Source organism: Bos taurus, chromosome 5 (assembly GCF_002263795.3).
Source record: "Bos taurus isolate L1 Dominette 01449 registration number 42190680 breed Hereford chromosome 5, ARS-UCD2.0, whole genome shotgun sequence".
Classification (NCBI taxonomy): Eukaryota; Metazoa; Chordata; class Mammalia; order Artiodactyla; family Bovidae; genus Bos; species Bos taurus.
This window is the reverse complement of record NC_037332.1, coordinates 16,970,094-16,983,063: the sequence shown is the minus strand read 5'-3', so window position 1 is coordinate 16,983,063 and position 12,970 is coordinate 16,970,094.

The following is a 12,970-nucleotide window of genomic DNA, read 5'->3' as shown; positions in this document are numbered from 1 at the left end:
TACTGTTTGCCCATCTACTTCCCATGAATTGATGGGACCAGATGCCATGATCTTTGTTTTCTGAATGTTGAGCTTTAAGCCAACTTTTTAACTCTCCTTTTTCACTTTCATCAAGAGGCTTTTTAGTTCCTCTTCACTTTCTGCCATAAGGGTGGTCTAGCCACCTCCTGTTGCTATTGTGGTGAGTTCAAGTACAGTATCTGCTATGTGATGCTAATTATCTCTGCCTGAGGACTTTGTCACTCCAGTAAATCATAAATCTCAGTAAAAAGTGATCTCTTGTGGTTCTTGTGTATTAATATTTTTCATCATGTTTGTGCAAAAATGTAAACTTTGAATAACACCATGGGACTCATGAAGTGCAACCAGTGACACAGGAAGTGCTCCCAAAATAGAGGAAAGTCACAATATTAGAAGAAAAAATTGAATTGGCTTGACATATACCACAGGTTGAGGTCTGCAGCTGCAGTTGCCTACCATTTCAAGATAAATGAATTCAGCATAAGGACCATTGTGAAAAAAGGAAAGGAAATCCATAAAGTCATTGCCACAGCTACTCCAGCAGATGCAAAAAGTTGCAATTTTTTGAACATCCTTTATCTCAGACGGAAAATGAAGCTTTTATGTGGATGCAGGATTGTTATAAAAAAGACATACCTATAGCCTCTAAGTCAAGAAAAAGTGAAGTTATTATATGACAACTTAAAGCAAAAGGAAGGTGAAGGATCTAAAGTTGGAGAATTTAATGCTACCAAAGAATGGTGTGATAATTTTAGAAAAAGAATTGGTTTTAAAAATATCAGGTAACATGAGAAGTAGTGTCTGTTGACCAAACGCAGCAAAGTTCCCAAATACCATTTAGAAAATCATTGAGAAGAAAGGGTTGAGAAGAAGCCTGGACAGGTTTGTAAAGCAGATGAAAGTACCCTCTTCTAGAAAAAAAGTGCCACAAAGACTTGTTTGTAAGAAGAGATAAATAAGCACCAGGATTTAAGACAAGAAGTTAACTCTCCTGCTTTGTGCAGATGCAGTCAGGCTTATGGTTAGGACTACCCTTATCTATTAACCCGCACAGCCTGAAGCCTGGAAGGGAAAAATTAACACCAGCTGTGAGTCTTTTGGTTGTACAAGAAGAAGGCTTGGATAATGAGAATCCTTTTTCTGGATTGGTTCCATTGATGCTTTGTCCCTGAAGTCAGGGAGTACCTTGCCAGTAAGGGATGGCCTTTAATGTTTTCTTGATATTGGACAATGCCTCTGGTCACCCAAAACCATGAGCTCAAATTGAAGGCATCTAATTGGTCTGCTTGCTCCCAAACACAACTCTAATTCAGCTTCTAGGTCAGAGAATTGTGAGGACCTGTAAGACTCATTGCATGCAGTTCTCTATGGAAAGGATTGACAGTGCTCTGGAAGGAAATCCCAACAGAGAGACCATCGTGAGAATCTGGAAGGATTACACCTTTAAAGATGCCATTGTTATACAAAAAGCCATTGAAGTCATGAAGCCTGGAAACAATAAATTGCTGCTGAAAAAAACTGTATCCAGATGTTGGGTATGAATTCATAGGATTTACAACAGAGCCAATCGGGAAATCATAAAAGAGTGCCTCTAAATCAGTGCCAGACAATGGGGAAGATGACATGAAAGAATAGTGTAAAAAGCAAATTGACATCAGACAGTCTGACAAAAGGATTCTAATTATTCAAGAGTGCTTTGAATGCTTGAGTGCTTCTTTTATGATGTGAACTCTAAGGTCACTGAAACTAAAGAAGTGGAGGAAGAGGGGTTGTATAGTATAGAAAATTTGTAGAGAAATGAAAAAAGCAAAAAATAATATATTATTTACTTTTGATACCAATGAATGCTCATCATGTAAACAGCACAGTGAGCTTCAAATATATTGGTTGATATTTAGACACGATAGAGTATTGTTATCAAATTAGATAACAAAGTATTGGGCTTATTATTCAGTGACATTATCTCTAGGCTAAACAAATAAAATATAAACATTACAACTTTAAGCAGCCACAATAATATCCACAAAAGTAACATCATAAATATTAGAAAATTTAAAATGAAATATTTTACCACAGCAGATAGAATAGAAAATAACCAAATACCGAAAGTAAGTGTAACCAAAGTAAGTTTCCAAGTGTATCACTTATTGATGTAATATCAGTACCTATCTTTGTGAAGGATATTTTCAAACATGAAATATATAAAGTCTCAATACAGATGAACATTAACAGATGCACATTTTCCAATCAATTTGGATGATAGAGAACAGTAACTTGGGACTCTAAGCAAAATACCCCTTAAATTTTTATTTTTCTCAGTAATAAATCTGTATCTCTCTCTCACACACACACATCACATACACGCAATTGTTATCAATCACTATTATTTAATTTGAACTTCATCAATTAAAACAATTGTGGAAATGTTTTCTCTCTTGTCATATGAGTACCTTATACAGTATTCTCTACTTGCCTTTTGATCTTGTTGCTGTTTACTCACTAAGTCATGTTGGACTCTTTGCAACTCCATGGACTGTAGCGGTCCAAGCTCCTCTGTCCATGGAATTTCCCAGCAAGAATACTCGCATGGGTTGTCATTTCCTACTCCAGGGGCCTCTTAACCTACAAATCCTAAAACATCTACTGCCTGGTTCCTTTACTGAGTGTTTGCCAATACCCATCTAAAGAACATAAAATATTACTTTCTACAAAACAATATTCTATGCCACATAATTTAAATATTTTAATTCTGCACTTAATTCTGTAGTTGTTTTTATACATACAGATTAGGTATATGTTTATTATTGATTTATACATTAAAAAAATTCAGACATAATCACATTATCTATTCCTTTTAATGCCTCAGACCTTCCTTTTTTAACACTATTCTTCTTCCTTAAATATATAATTTAGAAGGATTTTAAGGATGAATTTTGCCTTTATTCCTATGCATAATTTTGCTGGCTATACTTTGAAATTTATTTTCTTTCAGCATTGGGAAATATTTTACTCTATCTCTGGGCTTCCACTGAGGCTGCTGAAAATTCTGCTATTAGTGCAATATTTTTAAATACCCAAAAGGTTTCTAAACTTAAAAATACTAATTACCCATCTAGAGGGTATACCATGGCTAATTTTAATAATAATTTATAGTCAATAGATGATTTAATATCTTAAACTCCAAGATAGCTTGCCCTCCTTTTAAATTTTTTCTATATTTTTAATCTGAGCTACAGAGAACTTTTAGGTTATAGTGAAATTTTCAAATATAACACCATTGCTGAAAATTTATCCAAATTTTATACTCTGGATAATGATGATTGATAATATATAATTAGGTAATAGTGCCTTTCCTTTGTGCATTCACATGCATAGGTGATTTAATTTGATTACGGAAATTAAAATATTGCAGACTTCTTTTATATATCTTGTTCCATTTATTCAGGCAGCAGTCTTAGATACCTGTGGTAGAGTGTAGATTTGAAAACCACACTAGTTTTCAAAAATTGTTGCAATAGTATCTCCCACTGCATGTTTGTCTTATATTCTGACTTGGACCCCTCTTTTTGAATTTGGATGTGCTTGTGATTATGATAGATACTGTAATTTCTGAGCTAGAGATGTGATTATGATAGACACGGTGATTTCTGAGCTAAGGTTATAGAAATGCTATAATACCCTCCAGGTTGATTTGGGTGCTCACGATTGGATCCCAGTCATAGTGAGAAAACCTTGGAGCCTTGCAGACAGGCCGCATGTAGCTGATTCAATTGAGAAGCTAACTGAGATTCCTGGTGACAGTTTGGACCACCAGTCAGAGGGAGGGAGTCTTCACATCCTTTCAGCCCAAGTCATTGGGTTACCCCCAGCATACAATGTCCTGTGGAGCAGAGATAGGCTGTTCCCACTGAAGCCTGTGACGAAAAGCAAAATGCATCTGTATTATTTTAAGCCATTATCTTTGAGGTGCTTTTTCACCCCGCCACAAATGACTAGTTATTATTTTCATCAATTTAAACAGAATTGCTATGTTTTAGACTAATAAGTGAATTAGCTTTTCCAAAGTTCACATGGTAACTGAGTCGGGATAGAGGGTTCAAAGTGAAATTTTAAATTCTGCAAGCTCTGTGTATATTAACATTTTTAGTTTCATGTAGGACCCCAATAGGTCTTTCCTGGTAGCTCAGACAGTAAAGAATCAGCCTGCAATGCAGGAGACCAAGGTTAAACCCCTCGGTCGGGAAGATCCCCTAGAGAAGGAAACAGCAACCCACTCCAGTATTTTTGCCTGGAGAACCCTATGGACAGACGAGATTGGTGGGCTATAGTGCATGGAGTTGCAAAGAGTCAGACATGACTGAGCGACTAAGTACGAATGCAGGATCCATATTGCTATTGTCCTCATTGATGGCAAACATAGGGCCCAGAGACATTAAGCCAAATTGTCCAAATTTGCATAAGTTGTAAGTGGTCATAGCCCAGATTCAAAACTGATCATCTCTCAAATATGTTTTAACCATTATACAATCAGGCTTTTTGAGCTCTTCCTCTTTCCACTAATCCATGTCATCTTGACAGCTCTAGAATTATAAAAGTTTAAGAAAGGAATTGGGTTATCTGCTTTAACTGTTGGTTTAGTGGTCTAAAAAAAAAAGCCAGAAGTTCACTCTGATAACAAATACATATATATCCAAAATATGTGCTCATTTATCAGAGGGTTACAAACCCACTGGAAGCCAAAATATTTCACTGAAACTTACAATCTCTTTTTTACATTATAAATGGACCTCAACATTTCTGATGTGAAGGAAATTCTAAAAGAAGGAAATTTTACACTATAATGACTAAAAATGAAGACATTTACTGTAACAAAGAAGAGATAAGATCCATTAGACAGTTTCCTTATCTCCTTAGTCATCATGGATAACATTCTCCTTTTCCTACAATAAGTCTAATTGAGGAATGCCCTTTGATAATACTCCTGGCTCTAATTCCTTCTATTTATTGAGAGATCAGCTTTCAGTGTTAATTATGTATCTGATGATCTAGGCCTTGGGCCAAAACATTGATTTTTAGTAGAATTCAAATAATAAGCTGACATCTAAAGTGTTTAGGTACAATGAGAATGTATAGGTATCAAAAAAACTTTGATCATATAATGGTTAAGAAAGTCCTTATTGCCAAATTCAGACTGCAACTGAAGAAAGTAGGGAAAACCACTAGACCATTCAGGTATGACCTAAATCAAAACCCTTGTGATTATACAGTAGAAGTGAGAAATAGATTTAAGGGACTAGATCTGATAGATAGAGTGCCTAATGAACTATGGACTGAGGTTTGTGACATTGTACAGGAGACAGGGATCAAGACCATCCCCATGGAAAAGAAATGCAAAAAAGCAAAATGGCTGTCTGGGGAGGCCTTACAAATAGCTGTGAAAAGAAGAGAAGCGAAAAGCAAAGGAGAAAAGGAAAGATATAAACATGTGAATGCAGAGTTCCAAAGAATAGCAAGAAGAGATAAGAAAGCCTTCCTCAGTGAGCAATGCAAAGAAATAGAGGAAAACAATAGAATGGGAAAGACTAGCAATCTCTTCAAGAAAATTAGAGATATCAAGGGAACATTTCATGCAAAGATGGGCTCGATAAAGGACAGAAATGGTACGGACCTAACAGAAGCAAAAGGTATTAAGAAGAGGTGGCAAGAATACACAGAAGAACTGTACAAAAAAGATCTTCATGACCCAGATAATCACGATGGTGTGATCACTCACCTAGAGCCAGACATCCTGGAATGTGAAGTCAAGTGGGCCTTAGAAAGCATCACTACAAACAAAGCTAGTGGAGGTGATGCAATTCCAGTTGACCTATTTCAAATCCTGAAAGATGATGCTGTGAGAGTGCTGCACTCAATATGCAAGCAAATTTGGAAAACTCAGCAGTGGCCACAGGACTGGAAAAGGTCAGTTTTCATTCCAATCCCAAATAAAGGCAATGCCAAAGAATTGTCAAACTACCACACAATTGCACTCATCTCACATGCTAGTAAAGTAATGCTCAAAATTCTCCAAGCCAGGCTTAAGCAATACGTGAACCATGAACTTCCAGATGTTCAAGCTGGTTTTAGAAAAGGCAGAGGAACCAGAGACCAAATTGCCAACATCTGCTGGATCATGGAAAAAGCAAGAGATTTCCAGAAAAACATCTATTTCTGCTTTATTGACTATGCCAAAGCCTTTGACTGTGTGGATCACAATAAACTGTGGAAAATTCTGAAAGAGATGGGAATACCAAACCACCTGACCTGCCTCTTGAGAAACCTATATGCAGGTGAGGAAGCAACAGTTAGAACTGGACATGGAACAACAGACTGGTTTCAAATGGGAAAAGGAGTACATCAAGGCTGTATATTGTCACCCTGCTTATTTAACTTCTATGCAGAATACATCATGAGAAACGCTGGGCTGGAAGAAGCACAAGCTGGAATCAAGATTGCCGGGAGAAATATCAATAACCTCAGATATGCAGATGCCACCACCCTTATGGCAGAAAGTGAAGAGGAACTAAAAAGCCTCTTGTTGAAGGTGAAAGAGGAGAGTGAAAAAGTTGGCTTGAAGCTCAACATTCAGAAAATGAAGATCATGGTATCTGGTCCCATCACTTCATGGCAAATAGATGGGGAAACAGTGGAAACAGTGTCAGACTTTATTTTTTGGGGCTCCAAAATCACTGCAGATGGTGACTGCAGCCATGAAATAAAAGATGCTTACTCCTTGGAAGGAAAGTTATGACCAACCTAGATAGCATACTGACAAGCAGAGACATTACTTTGCCAACAAAGGTCTGTCTAGTCAAAGCTATGGTTTTTCCAGTGGTCATGTATGGATGTGAGAGTTGGACTGTGAAGAAAGCTGAGCACCAAAGTATTGATGCTTTTGTACTGTGGTGTTGGAGAAGACTCTTGAGAGTCCCTTGGACTGCAGGGAGATCCAACCAGTCCATTCTGAAGGAGATCAGCCCTGGGAGGGATTGGGGGCAGAAGGAGAAGGGGACGACAGAGGATGAGATGGCTGGATGGCATCACTGACTTGATGGATGTGAGTCTGGGTGAACTCCGGGAGTTGGTGATTGGACAGGGAGGCCTGGTGTGCTGTGATTCATGGGGTTGCAAAGAGTTGGACACGACTGAGCGACTGAACTGAACTGAACTGAAGAAAATGTATGGTAGGGAGGCTATTGGGTTTGATCTAGGCTATAGCCACTTACTATGTGAGCAAATTTGGAAAATTTTGTTAAAGTCTCTGAACTCCAGCTTTACCATTAGTGAATTGAGAATGTAACATTGCATATCTTATTGAAGCCCAGTATGAAACTAGGTAATTTAATAACATTTCTGTAGCTAACCCCAGCAAATAATAGATTATCAATGCCTGAGTGCCTGCCAAGTAGCTTCAGTTGTGTCTGATTCTTTGTGATGCTATGGACTGTAACCCACCAGGCTCCTCTGAATACTTCAGTTGGGTTGCCATTTCCTCCTCCAGGGGAATCTTCCTGACCCAGGGATCAAACCTGAGTCTCTGGCAGGCCGGTTCTTTACCACTAGTGCCACCATGGTAGCCCCCAGGGCCACCTGGAAGCCTGAATGATACCTCAACTGTGTGTGTGTGTGTGTGTGTGTGTGTGTGTGTGTGCATACTGAAATAAGCTTATAGTATAATCCTGTAACTTTGCAATTGTTGCTTTTCATTTCAGTTATACAAACAGTCTTACTTTATTATTTTTTAATGTAAGAAATAAGATGTGCATTTCAAATTTGTGAGAGCCTGACAATTTTTTTTTTTTTTTTCTATCAGCTCTTTGGCAAGGGAACAAAAAAAAGATATAGAGTTAGAGTAAGGTACAGAGACATGTTTCCTTTAAGTGAGGCTGTTCAAATTTTAAGCAAAGCAATCACACTAAGCTAGCAATAGCACCCATTGTTTGCTCGTTATGACTACACAATTCAGTCTGTTAAATTGTAAACTAGCAATAGAAGGTCTACATGGATACGCTGATAGGCTAAGATGCAGAATGTAAATATCTAACATATGTTTAAATCCTCTGGTAGATGAAGAATTATTTAGAAACATAAGGAAACATTAATAAACACACACATATACAGGAAATACCCCATTTTCAACTGCCAATTCAGTCTAATATGAGTAGGAATATCATTCTAATACCACAAAGTTAAATTGCATTGCACTTCCCTTTCTCAGCAACTGGTTAATTCAATCATAGCACATAGATTTTTCATCAGTTTTTAATTTGCTTAATTTTTATGAGCTGGTGGTTTAGAAAATTTCCCATTTTTCAACCCTAAGACTGTACGGATAAAGCCATGCGCTATTCTTTCTGTGTCATTTTCATTTTAATATAGATTTTATAGTTCATTACCTGTCAATCAGTTTTAAATGGCACAGTATTCATTTTATCATGTTCAGTAAAACTGTTTTATGCTTCTTTCAATGTCTTACATTCATTTTAGACTGAGCCCTATTTATTTCTCTAAGAGCCATAGCCATCTGTAGCTGTGCACATTTGAACTTGTATTTATTTTAGCAAATGCAATATTTTGCTTTATGTAGTATATTCATTTAGGATATTTATTCAAGCAAGTAAATTCTGAGGAAGCAGAGCTGTGTAAATGCTTTATCTGTGGCAAGCCATTTTATGTCCTGTGTTTTTATTTGTCTCAAACTTTGAGGGATACAATTTCAAACACAACTTAAAGTACTGACACAGTATACTTTGTCACCTGACTATTTCTAATCTAACAAACCATACTTACAGAATTAACATTCAAAACCATTGAGCAAACAAACATAAGTTTTGAGCCTCAGAGTTTTCACATAAATTAACACAAATATTTAACAAATGGAAAATAGGATATTTTTTTAAATTACAAAGTATCTTTTTTTCACATAGATTTGTTCCTTTTTTCCACCATCACATGTTTTCTTCATTTGACAACTTACTCTTCATTAAATAGATATTAGCTTTATTTCTCCTCTTTTAACTAAAAATATTAAAGAGGCTTTTAATGTTAAAAAATTAGATACATCATAAGTCAAACAGGAACATTTAGAAAAATTTCCTGAGGAGCTAATTAGTATAGGTAGTTTTACTGAAGGGACTTTTGTTCTATGAAATAATGTTAGAAATAATTTAATAAGATATTTATGACATTCTGTTAAAATATACCAAAAGATTATTACCATAACAGAAATTTGTGTGGAGTGCTGGTGAAGCAACTCCCTAGAAAAGCAAAGGAACAAAATCCTGACTTATAGCATTGGTAGATTTCCATAATGTAAATATTTCCACCACTGTAAATTTAAAGACAACAACATTTAAATAATCATCTTTTGTACTGAAAACCCAGATCAGCATACCACTGCTTCCTAAAATCTAATGTAAAATTTCTTATTGTATGTGTAAGTTAATTCCTATAGGATAAAGAGAATTATTTCCTCACTACTCCAGGATCCTCAGCATTTTCTTTAACCAAATAACTAATTTTTCCTTCCAGAATTCACATGACCTACTGTCTCTCATACTCTGCTGCATTAGGTAAAGTCAATATATTTGCCATCCTCATTTTGCTTTTGCACACCTCTCATATATTGAATTGACATTCTCACCTCTAGTCCATGACTTTTCTTGTTTTTGAAGTTCATTTCTAAGCTTGCTACCTCCCTGAAAATATTCCAGCTAGCTATATTTATTTTACTTACAAAGCCACTTCAGAAATTCTATGCTTTATTTTTCCTCATTCTTTTAAAATACGTATCACTTTGTATCTCAGTTCAACTAGTATATTTTTATAATTTTGTTATGTTGTATGTATGTGTAATAAAACTAGCATTTTGTTTGAGATATTTGCATGTAGAAATATGATATATTCTTTTACCTTTGTGTGTCTAATCTTTTTAAAAGTAAATGTTTTTTTCCAATAGAATTTTTTGAGTAAAGTTAATTTGCAATGTTTCAAGTGTACAGCAAAGTGATTCAGTTAAATGTATATATATATTCTTTTTCAGATTCCTTTCCATTATAGGTTATTATAAGATATTGAGTAGAATTCCCTGTTCTATACAGTAGGTCCTTGTGGTTATCTATTTTAAAGTACTGTATATCTGTTAATCCCAAACTCCTAATTTATTCCTCCTCCACCAGTCCCTTTGGTGCATGCATGCTAAGTCGCTTTAGTCATGTCTGACTGTTTGTGACCCTATGGACTGTATCCCACCAGGATCTTCTGTCCATGGGATTCTCCAGGCAACAATACTGGAGTGGGTTGCTATTTCTTTCTCCATGGGATCTTTTCAACCCAGGGGGATCTTCCCAAACCAGGAATCAAATCAGCATCTCTTAAGTCTCCTGCATTGGCAGGTAGGTTCTTTACCACTAGCACAACCTGGGAACCTTGTTCTTTTGGTAACCATAAGATTATTTTCTTTGTCTATGAATCTGTCTCTAGTTTGTAAAGTTATTTATGTAATATTTTAGATTCCACATGTAAGTGATATTACATGGTATTTGTCTTTGTATAACTTCTCTTATTATCATAATCTCTAGGTCCATCCATGTTGCTGTAAATAGCAATATTCATTTTTTGTTATGGCAGAGCAATATCCCATTATGTATATATATCACATCTTCTTTATCCATCATTTGTTGACGGACAGTTTGATTGCTTGCCTTGGCTATTGTAAGTAGTGCTACTATGAACTCTGGAATGCATGCATCTTTTCAAGTTAGAGTTTTCTCCAGATACATGCCCAGGAGTAGGAGTGTTGGATTATGTGATAATTCATAACTCCATTTTTAGTTTTTAAAGGAACCTCCATGGTGTTCTCTCTAATAGATACAGGGTAATTCTCAATAATTGCCTGACTTTCTCTAAGTGCATTTTTAATATTGTCTTTATCAGGCTAAAAACTGTGCTGTATATATAAATGCACTTACTAAAACATTTAGGATTCTTTTAGAACTAAAATAATCATCAGTCAGTTCAATTCAGTCACTCAGTCATGTCTGACTCTTTGCGACCCCGTGAATCACAGCACGCCAGGCCTCCCTGTCCATCTCCCAAAGTTCACTCAAACTCACATCCATTGAGTCAGTGATGCCATCCAGCCATCTCATCCTCTGTTGTCCCCTTCTCCTCCTGCCCCCAATCCCTCCCAGCATCAGAGTCTTTTCCAATGAGTCAACACTTCACATGAGGTGACCAAAGTACTGGAGTTTCAGCTTTAGCATCATTCCTTCCAAAGAAATCCCAGGGCTGATCTCCTTCAGAATGGACTGGTTGGATCTCCTTGCAGTCCAAGGGACTCTCAAGACTCTTCTCCAACACCACAGTTCAAAAGCATCAATTCTTTGGTGCTCAGCTTTCTTCACAGTCCAACTCTCACTGGACCACTGGAAAAAAACATAGCCTTGACTAGATGAATCTTTGTTGGCAAAGTAATGTCTCTGCTTTTGAATATGCTATCTAGGTTGGTCATAACTTTCCTTCCAAGGAATAAGCGTCTTTTAATTTCATGGCCGCAGTCACCATCTGCAGTGATTTTGGAGTCCAAAAAAATAAAGTCTTACACTGTTTCCCCATCTATTTGCCATGCAGTGATGGGACCAGATGCTATGATCTTCATTTTCTGAATGTTGAGCTTTATGCCAACTTTTTCACTCTCCACTTTCACTTTCATCAAGAGGCTTTTTAGTTCCTCTTCACTTTCTGCCATAAGAATGGTGTCATCTGCATATTATATAACCTCTCTATTATAACCTTTCTTTAAGTTTCCCAGAAAAATTAATACAATTTTCAAAGAAAACTTTGACTTCCATTATTTTATTAACTTCCTGATATTTTGTACTTCATTTTCTTGTTTATTCACACTAAGGGACAGGGGCACCAAAGATTAACACCAATGAAACCACAAAGTAGTATTACATGTTATTTTTTTTTATTCCAAAACATACAGTGAAAACAGAATGTATCAAATATATTTTGTTCACTTTTGTTTTACCCTAAGTAGATTTTCATATTTTTTACAAATGAAATATTTTCTCTTTCAAAGAAATCACATTCTGTAAAAACAGCTTGAAAAACCACTGGCCCAGAATATGTGATTGGTAGGGGAAGCTGAGAGGCTTGTAAAATGCAAATTGAGTAAGCAGTAGGAAGCAGTGTTGAATTAGGAGACATGCCAAAAGTATTTGGAAGCTCTTAACATAGGGGAATAATAAACACAACCACAGAAACAAAGCTGAATATATGCTTCATGTCTTTGGGATGAGTTTTTCTGTTGAGTATATAAGAACCATACAGAGAGCCAGCATCAGTAGATTTCAGCATCTGATACTGGGAATACATCAAGCCAAACGCTATAGGGATTTAACAGTGCAAAGAAGCAATCAAGTTGCTGTTTTCTTTTCCTCCTCTGAAAAGAGACTACAGAGTTATGAGGACAAAGTGTATGCAGATCCTACAAATCTGATTTCAAATGTTGGCCCCACCATTTACTAGCTGTGTTATCTAGGTAGGTTTTCTTGATAATATGTAGGATACTCAGCTAAACTTGAACTTCAGCTTACCGATAGATAATTGTATAGTCTAAGAAGGGCTCAGATATTGCACATTATATAATTGTACTGCAAATATATATTCATTTGATATCTGAAATTTAAATTATTGGGCATTCTATATTTTTATTTGATAAATCTTGCAACCTTATATCTAGGTGAGTTATGTAATATCTCTAAGTCTCATTTATCTCATCTACAATGAAATAGCAATAATTGTAATGATGGGATAAAATTTACGAGAATACACACTCAACATTAAAAAAACTAATAACATGGCATCTGGTCCCATCACTTCATGGCAAATAGATGAGGAAACA